This window comes from Hypanus sabinus, chromosome 1 (genome assembly GCF_030144855.1).
Source record: "Hypanus sabinus isolate sHypSab1 chromosome 1, sHypSab1.hap1, whole genome shotgun sequence".
NCBI lineage: Eukaryota > Metazoa > Chordata > Chondrichthyes > Myliobatiformes > Dasyatidae > Hypanus > Hypanus sabinus.
In genome coordinates this window covers 200,740,503-200,752,731 of record NC_082706.1, presented here as the reverse complement: position 1 = coordinate 200,752,731, position 12,229 = coordinate 200,740,503, and the positions used below count along the sequence as shown (strand labels likewise).

The 12,229-nt window shown below is 42.2% G+C and overlaps 1 protein-coding gene across 2 annotated transcripts in view; it reads left to right on the top strand.

The window, feature by feature from the left end:
* Positions 1-12,229, top strand: part of samd12 (sterile alpha motif domain containing 12) — a 157,820-nt gene that overhangs the window by 131,551 nt on the left and 14,040 nt on the right. The gene's annotated exons all lie outside the window — the stretch shown is intronic.

Below are 12,229 nucleotides of genomic sequence, written 5' to 3'. Positions count from 1 at the left end.
AATCCATTCTAGAATAATAACCACAATAAAATCAATGAAAGAGCACACCATCTTGGGCTTTCAACCAGTGTGCAGAGGAAAACATAAGAAATAGGAGCAGGAGGAGGCCATCCGGCCCATCGAGCCTGCTCCGTCATTCAGTAAGATCATGGCTGATCTGACCATGGACTCATCTCCACCTATCTGCCTTTTCCCCATAACCCTTAATTTCTCTACTGTGCAAAAATCTATCCAACCTTGTATTAAATATATTTCCTGAGGTAGCCTCCACTGCACAAATCATGCAAACAGAAAAAGAAACAAACAAGCAAGCAAATAAATAAATAATTATTATTGAGAGCATGAGATGAAGAGTCCTTGAAAGTGAGTCCGTAGATTGCGGGCACGGTTCAGTGATTATGTAAAGTTATCCATGTTGGTTCAAGAGCCTGATGGTTGAGGGGTAATAACTGTTACTGAACTGGTGGTGTGAGTCCTGAGGCTCCTGTACCATCTTCCTGGTGGCAGCTGTGAAAAGGGAGCATGCCCTGGGTGGTGGGGGTTCCTGATGATGGAAGTTCCTTTCCTGCAACAGTGCATTGTGTAGACGGGCTCAGTGGTGGGGAGGGCTTTACCTACGATGGACTGGGCTGCATCCACTGCCGTTCGCTGCCATCGTGCAGACTTTTGTTGTTAGACTTTAACTTTAAACTGTAGCATTAGTGCTGAAGTGACTGAATGGTGAATGGTCAACTGAGTGTGTGGGGTGGCTGTGCACAGGCTGCTAAGTCCTGCACAGTGTTGAGCTTCTTGAGTGTTGTTGAAACTGCTGCCGTTAACATTCTTTTCAAAAACAACTTCAGGGTTCTTTTAGGTTTATGTGTTTTATTGTGCTTGGTAAATATTGAGGGCATAAGTCTTGAATAAGTCCCTAAGTCTTATAGGGCAATCAATATAAATTAATATCATCAATCTTTAAAGTAGTCTGTTTCAGGAAAATTATTGGCCTATTAATTGAGTCCTCACAATGGATCTCATTAAATATTTCAAACTAATTCCAGAAATCACATCGTTAATATGAATCATTCAACATGAAGGAGATATTTATCACCGTCACTATTTAATTTGATGAGAGTTATAAAACACTGAAACTATATGGATTATTTAAAGCAACACACACTAAATGCTGGAGGAATTCAGCAGTCAGGCAGCATCCGTGGAAATGAGCAAATAGTCAACACTTCGCTCCAACACAGCTCCATCATGGGCACTAGCCTCTGTAGTACCCAGGACATCTTCAAAGAGCGATCCCTCAAAAAGGCAGCATCCATCATTAAGGAGCCCCCTCACGCAGTCCATGCCTTGTTTTCATTGCTACAATCAGGAAGGAAGTTCAGAAGCCTGAAGGCACACACTCAATGATTCAGGAGCAGCAGCTTCCCTTCTGTCATCAGATTTCTAAAAGGACATTAAACCCATGAACACTACCTCACTACTTTTTTTTAATTTCTATTTTTGTACTACTTATTTAATTTAACAGTGATATTAAACCTGGTTCTGATTCTGATAAAATGACCATTGAAAAGATAAGAGTCGTGAAGGAATCATGGTGAAATAGGAAATGGTAAAATTGTCAGCTAAACTTTGGTGATCATCTTTGCATCCTCACTGGCCACAGCAGTAGTACCAGATGATTGTAGGGTGGTGAATATTATTAATTTGTTCAAGAAAAGTAATAGGGATGACCCTGGGAATTATAGACCAGTGAGCCTTACTTCAGTAGTGGGCAAACTGTTGGAGAGAATAACAATCAATCCTGATGAAAGCTCTCAGCTCCAAGTGTCAACTGTGCTGCCTGACCTGCTGAGTTCCTCCAGCATTTTGTGTGCGTTACTTAGGATGTCCGAGCATTTGGAGAAGTGCAGCCTGATTAGGGATTTTCGGCATGGCTTTAAGAGGGGCAGACAATGCCTCACAAGCCTGGGTGAAGTTACAAAAGCCCAGTGGGGGGAGGGGGGATTGTTGCTTGCTGCCGCTTAGGCGTGGGAGGGAGGGGAGCTGGGGGGGGGGACTTTGGGGTTCTAACACTTGACTGTCGTTCATTCTTTGGGGCACTCCTGTTTTTGTGGATGGTTGCGAAGAAAAAGCTTTTCAGGATGTATATTGTATACATTTCTCTGACATTAAATGTACCTATTGAAACCTTTGAGACAGCTTGATGAAGGTAGAGCAGCGTGTGTGGTGATTATGGTTTTAATAACACATTCGACAAGGTGCATCTCGGTTGGCTCGTTCAAGTCCGAAGGCATGAAATTCAGGGAAATCTAATTGTATGAATTTAGAATCGCCTTGCCCACACAAGGCAGAGGGTGGTAGTAGATAGAACGTATTCTTTCTGGAGGTCATTGACCAGTGGAGTCCCACAGGAACTGTTCTGGAAGTCATCTTTGTAAGTGCGTCGGACAAGGAAGTGGAAGGGTGAGTTAGTAAGATTGAAGAAGATACGAAGGTTGGTGGTTGATAGTGCAGAAGGTTGTCACAGGTTATAATGGGACATTGACAGGATGCAGAGCTGCAGATAAGTGTGAAGTGATGCACTCTGGAGGTCAAACTGGAAGGTATAGTACGAGGTTAACATTGCGGAGGAACAGACGGATCTTGAAATCTACGTCCATAGATCCCTCAAAGCTGTCACGCTAGTTGATAGGTTTGTTAAGAAGGCATTTGGAGTGTTGGTCTTCATTATTTGGGGGATTGAGTTCAAGACCCACGAGGTAATGGCGTAGCTCTATAAAGCTCTGGTTAGACCATACTTGGAGTACTAAGTCAATAATTACACCATATATAGTCGGCCTTCCTTATCCGCAGGTTCCGCATGCGCGGATTCAACCGACCGCGGATCGGAAAAACCCAGAAGTTCTCTCTGTAGCACTTGATGTTTCAGCATGTACAGACTTTCTTTTTCTTGTCATTATTCCCCAAACAATACAGTATAACAACTATTTACATAGCATTTACATTGAATTAGGTATTATAAGTAATCTAGAGATGATTTAAAGTAGATGGGAGGATGGGCAATCGGGATCGAAAAAAAAACGGAAGTTCTCCAAGTCGGAACAGGTACATCCAGTATTATTTAGCACCAGTTAGTTAAACATTTGTCTTAGTATATAGTATATAATTTACCTTTCTATGCATATAACACACTTAAGAGACATATGTATTTCAATAATTAAACCACTGCATTGCTTAGTAATAATTTTAGCTTTCATCAGGGCAGGGCCTTTTACATGGTCCATTATTCTCACTTTATCCTTTAAAATTGTTCCGATCCTTGACCAACTGTAGCCTAACACTTTTCCAATGACCAATGGCGTTTCGCCTCTTTCCGATGGTTTTACTATTTCCACTTTATTTTCAATCATGATCATTTTCTGGAACAGAAACACTGTGGGCGGCAGGTCCCGTGCTCCGCCGGGTCCTAAAGTCCACCACACTGAGACAGGTTAAATAAGGGACTTGAGCATCCCTTTCCCAGAAACAATCCCCCGCAGATAAGGCGGGCTGACTGTATTTACAATTCTAATTGTGCAGGATCAGTAAGGGGCATGCTTGTGTATATTCAGTGTGATATGGCATTCAGAGAAACAATACAGTTATCTGATTAACTTTGATTCAAGATAGTTCAATCAATCATTTCATTTCTCTATCAATGTTGCCATTCAGATTTTTTTAAAATGTGGTTAAGATTAGGTTTTCTCCATATTGTTTGATTTTGTCCATCACTTCTATCAAGATACAGGACTCTTCTGTTACAATGGAATTTATTGTCACAAGCAGCCATGGAGGCCAAGCCATTGTGTGTATTTATAGCAGAGGTTGATAGGTTCTTGATTAGTCAAGGCATCAAAGGTTATGGGGAGAAGGCAGCAGAATGGGTTTGAGAGGGATAATAAATTAAAAGATTCAAAATACATATATTATCAAAGTGTGTGTGCAGCCTACCACCCTAGGATTCTTCTTCCTCACAGACAGTCATGAAACAAAGAAAACCATGGAACCCTTTCAAAGAAAAATATGAAGCCCTCATTCCCATGTGCAAAAAACAAATCATGCGAACAGTAACAAGAACTTGAAATCCCCCCAATGTGCAAAAAACAAATCGTGTGAACAATAACAAGAACATGAAATCCCCCCAATGTGCAAAAAACAAATGTGCAAACAGTAACAAGAGCATAAAATCCCCCCAACGTGCAAAAAACAAATTTTGCAACCAACAAGAGCATGAAATCCCCCCACGTGCAAAAAACAAATCGTGCAAGCAAGAGCATGAAATCCCCCCACATGCAAACAGCAGCAAGAAAGAGCGAGCAAAAACACAATATAAAACGCAAAATTGAAAGAGTTCATATTCAGTTCAGCCCAGTGTTCTTTACCTGCAGCCCGACCTAACTCAAAGTTGAGAAAAAATAGCAACAGAGAAAGGAGCAATCTGAAGCACATCATAATGTGAACTACAGCCCAATCCACCAACCACACACCCAAAACTTCAGTACCATCCTCTGACAGCATCAAGGAAGAGAGAGGCCATTTGAATGCAGGGTCCTTCCCTCAGGAGCAGCAAGTGAGAGCGAGAGAGAGCGAGAGAGACCATCACATGCAGACACCTTCATCCAGCAGCAGCAAGCGAGAGGCTGGTAGATGGCATTGAACACGCTGTTACCTTCCACATCCACCTCAATGTTTTCAATCTTCCTTGACGGTTTAATTGGCGAGATCAGTGAGCAATGGAGTCAATCATGGGTTCACGTCCTCTCTCTAAATTTCTTGACCTCAAGGCCTTTCAGTTCCTGGAACCTTCCCGGAACCATCCCGGAGACCGCGGAGTGCAGACTGCTGAATGAGCCTGTAAACACACCAACAAACTGTAGAACTCAGGCTCTAACAGTACCAGAAGCACATCATAAAGAAAAAGAAAATGTAGAAGTGAAAGAAACGGTTTTGTAGACTGCCACCTGTAGTAGTGAGCCTCACTGGTGGCATCTTCTTCCTGAATCAATCATAGTGCAATAGCAGAGCAAACTTATAGGCTGAGCGGCCTAGTTATATCCTGTGGTCTTACAGGTGGATGGGACTGTAAAGAAAGCTTAGCGCACATTGGCCTTCATAAATCAAAGTATTGAGTACAGGAGATGGGATGTTATGCTGAAGTTGTACAAGACATTGGTGAAGCCTAGTTTGGAGTATTGGGTGCAATTTTTGATCATCTGCCTACAGGAAAGACGTAACTAAGGTTGAAAAAGAACAGAGAAAAACTTACAAGGATGTTGCTGGGACTAGAGGACCTGAGCTATAAGAAAAAGATTGTATAGGTTAAGACTTTATTCCTTGGGACATCGAAGATTGATGGGAGATTTGATAGAGGTATATAAAATTATGAGGGGTATAGATAGGGTAAATGCAGGCAGGCTTTTCCCACTGAGGTTGGGTGTGTCTACAACTAGGGGTCATGGGTTAAGGGTGAAAGCTGAAAATTTAAAGGGGAACACGAGGGCAAACTTCGTCACTCAGAGGGTCCTGAGTGTGGAATGAGCTGCCAGTGCAAGCGGTACATGCAAGCTCGATTTCAATGTTTAAGAGAAGTTTGAATAGGTACATGGATAATAGGGGTATGGAGGGCTATGGTCCTGTTGCAGGTCAATGGGAATAGGCATTGCAATGGTTCAGTATGGGCTAGGTGGGCTGAAGGGCCTGTTTCTGTGCTGTACTTTTCTATGACTCCATGAAAACAGCAAGTTTCCCATTACTACAATAAATGCCATTTCTGCAATTTGATTACATTGTGTTAAGAAAGCTTATGAATGTCATATAAAAGTAAGGTATTGTTTGAAAACAGTTTGTGTAGCGATGTGGTGTAGTTTTGTGAGCTGCCCGCGAAACATCACCGAATGTCACCAGTGGACTCGCTTTCAAGGACTCATGGTCCCAGTGTTTTTTTATTAATTCTTTTTACCATTTGTCTTCTCTTTCACATTAGTTGTTTGTCAATCTCTGTTATTTATAGTTTTTCATAAGTTCTATTGTATTTATTCACATTCTTGTAAATACATGCAAGAAACTTAATCTCAAAGTAGTATCTATGAAATATATGTACTTTGTTAATCAACTTACTCTGAATTTTTTTACTAACTTGATATCTGGAGGTGTCTGATAAAATTCTAACAATATATTCATGTGTATTTATATACAACTATTTGAAAAAGCATTAGATTCCCCTCCTGAATCACAGTTTACTAAAGTAGAAATACTTCAGTTTTCAAATTCCAGCTAAGTATTTTTTGCACTTGTCTGGCATTGTAAATTCCTCACATTCTTGAACAACGTTCACTTGAGCCGGAGTGTTTGCTCTGATTAATCGATTGATCTTTTCTCTTGATAATGTCTTGTTTAAATTCATTCCTCAACAGTAGACTTCAGAGTTTAGAAATTCAACTGAAGAGCTTTCGAAATCCTTGCATCCGTTTGTTTGCCACTGCAGTTTTCTTTGTCTTTGCAAAATCAAAAAAGAATCCTTTGTTTTTAAATCAGTTTTTGAGAGCTGTTGTTTTATGTTTTCTTATTTATGACATCAGAATCAGTTTTAATATCATCGGCATATGTCATAAAATTTGTTAACTTAGCAGCAGCAGTACAATGCAATACATGATAATATAGAAGAAATATAAATAAGTAAATCAATTACAGTGAGTATATATGTATATTAAATAGGTAAAGTAAAAATTAAAGTAATAAGAATGAGGGTTCAATATCTGTTCAGAAATTGGATGGCAGAGGGGAAGAAGTTGTTCCTGAATCATTGAGTGTGTGTCTTCAGGCTTCTGTACCTCCTTCCTGATGGTAAGGATGAGAAGAGGGCGTGTCCTGGGTTATGGAGTCCTTAATGATGAACGTCAGCTTTCTGAAGCACTGCTCCAGATGGAGCAGATTAATTTTACAACTTTCTGTAACTTCTTTTGATCCTGTGCAGTAGAACCCCACCCCCCATACCAGACAGCGATGTAGCCAGTCAGAGGCTCTCCACTATACATCTGTATAAGTTTTCGAGTGTTTTAGGTGACAAACCAAATGTCCTCAAACTCCTAATGAAATATAGCCAGTGTATTAATTTATATTTATACATTATAATTACAAAGAAAATGTGTAAAATCTGAGGGTTGAAAAGTTTGTCGTATGAGGAGCATTTGATGGCTCTAGGCCACTACTTACTGGAATTCAGAAGAAATTCATAAACTGTTGAAAGGCATCAATAGAGAGGATGCTTCCTGTGGTGGGAGAGTCTAAGACCAGGGGACACAGTCTCAGAATAGAGGGGTGTTCTTTTAGAATGGAGATAAAGAGAAATTTCTTTGGCCAAAGGGTGGTGAATCTGTGGAATTAATTGCTACAGGCAGCTGTGGAAGCCAAGTCACTGGGTATTTTTAAGGCAGAGGTTGACAGATTCTTGATTGGTCAGGGCATGAAGGGGTATGGGGAGAAGGCAGGAGATTGGGGCTGAGAGTGAAAATGGATCAACCATGTTGAAATGGCAGAACATTCGATGAGCCAAATTACCTAATTCTACTCCTATATTTTTAATGGTCTTATGACATCTTCTGTGCCTTGTCGTGTCCTTTGCTCGCCACAGAGCTTTGCAGTACCGCCTTCCTGGCCACTGTATCTCACTTCAAGACCCTAACATAACTCATACCTCGGTACTCTTACCCCAAATGGCCTAATTCTGCTCCCAACTCTTATGGTCTTGTGGTTGTAGTTACAGCAGACAGCCTTCTTAATGAGATTTAAAACACAAGAGTTTCTGCTAATGCTGGAAATCCAGAGCAAAGAACACAAAATGTGGAAGAACTCAGTAAGTTCGGTAGCATCTGTGGAGGGGAGTGAGAGTCAATATTTTCGGCCAGGATGTCGACCACGATGTGAGGTTTAAAATCTTTGTCACAATCTGCTTTCTAGAGCTTGGAGTAACACCCAACTAAAACCATTGAAACATCAGTCAATGTTGCTTATTGAATTGAATAATTATTTAGTCAGTGAGGATTTGGATATGCACAAGTTTATCTAAGATGTGGAGCTAGAGAGGCCTCTGTTGGTCAAGTTCAACCATGGATGTTGTGTCCTAGCTGTGTACGTCATTGATACACAAACCAGGACAGTATAATATGGAGAGCAAACTCCCCCTCTCCTCAAAGCTGATGAACCCAAAAGAACAGTATAGACCAATACAGTTTGGCACCAGCGTCATCGCAGGAGTTGCCAGTCTGCATTGATCTCAATGTAGGACTGCCTTAGGGACTCCAGCTCTGGATTTCTCCTGGGGTTCACTCCCAAAGCTTTCCCCATGAGTGAGTGCAGATGAAATGCAGTGGAGGCTTGAGATCAGAGTTTTCGTTCTCTTTGATGGGATGTCACCATGGCTGTCAAGGCTCATTTGCCCAAAGCAACTGGCTGTTACAGTAATCCACATTTGCCCTTTCTCCTGTTGGTAAAAATGGTTCCACTACATATACAAAATTATGAGGGGTAGAGACAGGGTAAATGCAAGCAGGCTTTATCCACTGAGGTCGGATGGGACTACAACTAGAGGTTATGGGTTAAGGGTGAAAGGTGAAAAATTCAAGAGGAGCATGAAGGGAAACTTCTTCACTCAGAGGGTCGTGAGAATGTGGAATGAGCTGCCAGCACAAGTGGTCAATGCAAGCTGGATTTCAAGCTCTCAGAGAAGTTTGGCTAGGTACAGTACATGGATGGTTTGGGTGTGGAAGGTGCAGGCCAATGGGAGTAGGTAGTTTAAATGGTTTGCATAGACTAGATGAACTGAAGGGCATGTTTCTGTGCTCTATGACTCTATATGAAGGTCAGGGGCTGGACTTGGTTGTCCTCCAAGACCTGCTAGTATTTCAACAACTCACACAATGCTGGAGGACTCAGCAACTCAGGGGGCATCCATGGAGGGAAATGAACAGTCGACATATCGGGTAGAGACCCTTCTTCAGAACTCCATCTGAGTTATATGGAAAGGTTGAATAGGTTGGGACTTTATTCCCTAGAGCATAGAAGAATGAGAGGATATTTGATAGAATTGTGAGGGGTATAGATAGGGTAAATATAAGCAGGCTTTTTCGACTGAGTTTGGGTGAGATGAGAACTAGAGGTTATGGGTTAAGGGTGAAAGGTGAAATGTTTACAATAGTCAATAGGTGCAGAAGTAGACCATTCGGCCCCTTGAGTCTGCACCGCCATTCTGAGATCATGGCTGATCATTCACTATCAATACCCAGTCCCTGCCTTGTCCCCATATCCCTTGATTCCCCTATCCATCAGATATCTATCTAGCTCCTTCTTGAAAGCATCCAGAGAATTGGCCTCCACTATCTTCCGACGCGGTGCATTCCACACCTCCACAACTCTCTGGGAGAAGAAGCTCTTCCTCAACTCTGTTTTAAATAACTGACCTCTTATTCTCAATCCATGCCCTCTGGTACTGGACTCTCCCAACATCCGGAACATATTTCCTGCCTCAATCCTATCAAATCCTTTAATTATCTTAAACGTTTCAATCAGATCCCCTCTCAATCTCCTCAATTCCAGCGTGTACAAGCCCAATCTCTCCAATCTCTCTGCATAAGACAGCCCTGCCATCCCAGGAATCAACCTAGTGAATCTACGCTGCACTTCCTCAATTGCCAGAATGTCCTTCCTTAAACCTGGAGACCAAAACTGTACACAATATTCCAGGTGTGGTCTCACCAGGGCCCTGTACAAATGCAAACGGACATCCTTGCTCTTGTACTCAATTCCCCTTGTAACAAAGGCCAACATTCCATTTGCCCTCTTCACTGCCTGTTGCACTTGCTCATTCACCTTCATTGACTGGTGAACTAGGACTCCTAGGTCTCTTTGCATTTCTCCCTTACCTAACTCTACACCGTTCAGACAATACTCTGCCCTCTTGTTCCTGCTTCCAAAGTGGATAACTTCACATTTATTCACATTGAATGACATCTGCCAAGTATCTGCCCACTCACCCAGCCTATCCAAGTCTCCCTGTATTCTCCTAACGTCCTCTTCGCATGTCACACTGCCACCCAGTTTAGTATCGTCAGCAAACTTGCTGATATAGTTTTCAATGCCCTCATCTAAATCGATGACATAAATCGTAAAGAGCTGTGGTCCCAATACAGAGCCCTGTGGTACCCCACTAGTCACCTCCAGCCAGTCCGAGAAACACCCATTCACTGCTACCCTTTGCTTTCTATCTGCCAACCAGTTTTCTATCCATGTTGAAACCCTGCCCCCAATGCCATGAGCTCTGATTTTACTCACCAATCTCCTATGTGGCACCTTATCGAATGCCTTCTGAAAATCTAGGTACATGACATCCACTGGCTTACCCTCGTCTAACATCCTTGTTACACCCTCAAAAAACTCCAACAGACTAGTCAAGCATGATTTGCCCTTGGTAAATCCATGCTGGCTCGGCCTAATCCTATTACTGCCATCAGTATGTGCCACTATTTCGTCCTTAATAATGGACTCAAGCATTTTCCCCACGACTGACGTTAGGCTAACAGGGCGATAGTTCTCTGTTTTCTCCTTCCCTCCCTTCTTGAAAAGTGGGATAACATGAGCCACTCTCCAATCTTCAGGAACTGATCCTGAATCTAAGGAACATTGGAAAATGATTACCAATGCATCCGCAATTTCCTGAGCCACCTCTTTTAGAACCCTCGGATGCAGACCAAAGCATTAGGGGGGAACCTGGGAGGAACTTCTTCACTCAGAGGGTGGTCAAAGTGTGGAATGAGCTGCCAGCGCAAGTGTTGGATGCGGGTTAGATTTCAACGTTTAAGAGAAATTTGGATAGGCACATTGATGGGCTATGGTCTATTGATTGGAGGGCTATGGTCTGGGTGGAGGTCAATAGGACTAGGCAGATTAATAGTTCAGGACAAACTAGACTGTCTGAAGGTGTTGTTCCTGTAGTATTGTAGTGCTTTATGACTATGATGGGTCTTGGCCCAAAACGTCGACTGTTCATTTCCCATTTGAATTCCTCCAGTATCTTGTGTGAAAGGCATGCTGGCCTTTATAACAAGAGGAATTGAGTATAGGAGTAAAGAGGTCCTTCTGCAGCTGTACAGGGCCCTGGTGAGACCCCACCTGGAGAATTGTGTGCAGTTTTGGTCTCCAAATTTGAGGAAGGACATTCTTGCTATTGAGGGAGTGCAGCATAGGTTCACAAGGTTAATTCCCGGAATGGCGGGACTGTCATATGTTGAAAGATTGGAGCGACTGAGCTTGTATACACTGGAATTTAGAAGGATGAGAGGGGATCTGATTGAAACATATAAGATTATTAAGGGATTGGACACGCTGGAGGCAGGAAGCATGTTCCCGCTGATGGGTGAGTTCAAAACTAGAGGCCACAGTTTAAGAATAAGGGGTAGGCCATTTAGAACAGAGATGCGGAAAAACTTTTTCACCCAGAGAGTGGTAGATATGTGGAATGCTCTGCCCCAGAAGGCAGTGGAGGCCAAATCTCTGGATGCATTCAAGAGAGAGTTAGATAGAGCTCTTATAGATAGGGGGGGTCAAGGGATATAGGGAGAGGGCAGGAATGGGGTACTGATTGTGTAAGATCAGCCATGATCACAGTGAATGGTGGTGCTGGCTAGAAGGGCCAAATGGCCTACTCCTGCACCTACTGTCTATTGTCTATTGTGTGCGTTGTTCAAGATTTTCAGCATTCTGCAGAATCTCGTGTCTCTGTTAGTATTGAACTCTGTTAAAGATTGATTTCTTTTTGCAGGTGCTATCCTTTCTGTAAAGTTAAAGATTTATTGCAGAGTATCCCCATTGATGTGCTGACTTTGGGAACGTTGTTTCACTGCTTTGATCCTGACTTGACCATGTGCTTTGAAAGGTCTGCCCTAATTTTCAAGGATAAAACTTTTAACATTTTTAACCCGAAAATAATCAGGGAGCTTATCGGAGGTGTAGAAGTAATAACAGAAACGTAAATGTACAGATTTGTTTTCCGAATTCATAATACTGATCTCAGAATCACAAATTCATCACTATAAACTTCATCGTTAAAGAATTCATCATGAATGCCCCAACATATTGATGCAATTACAAAGGAGGCATGCAAGATGAGGAGTTTGAGGAGATTTGGTATTAACTGGCTTCATTG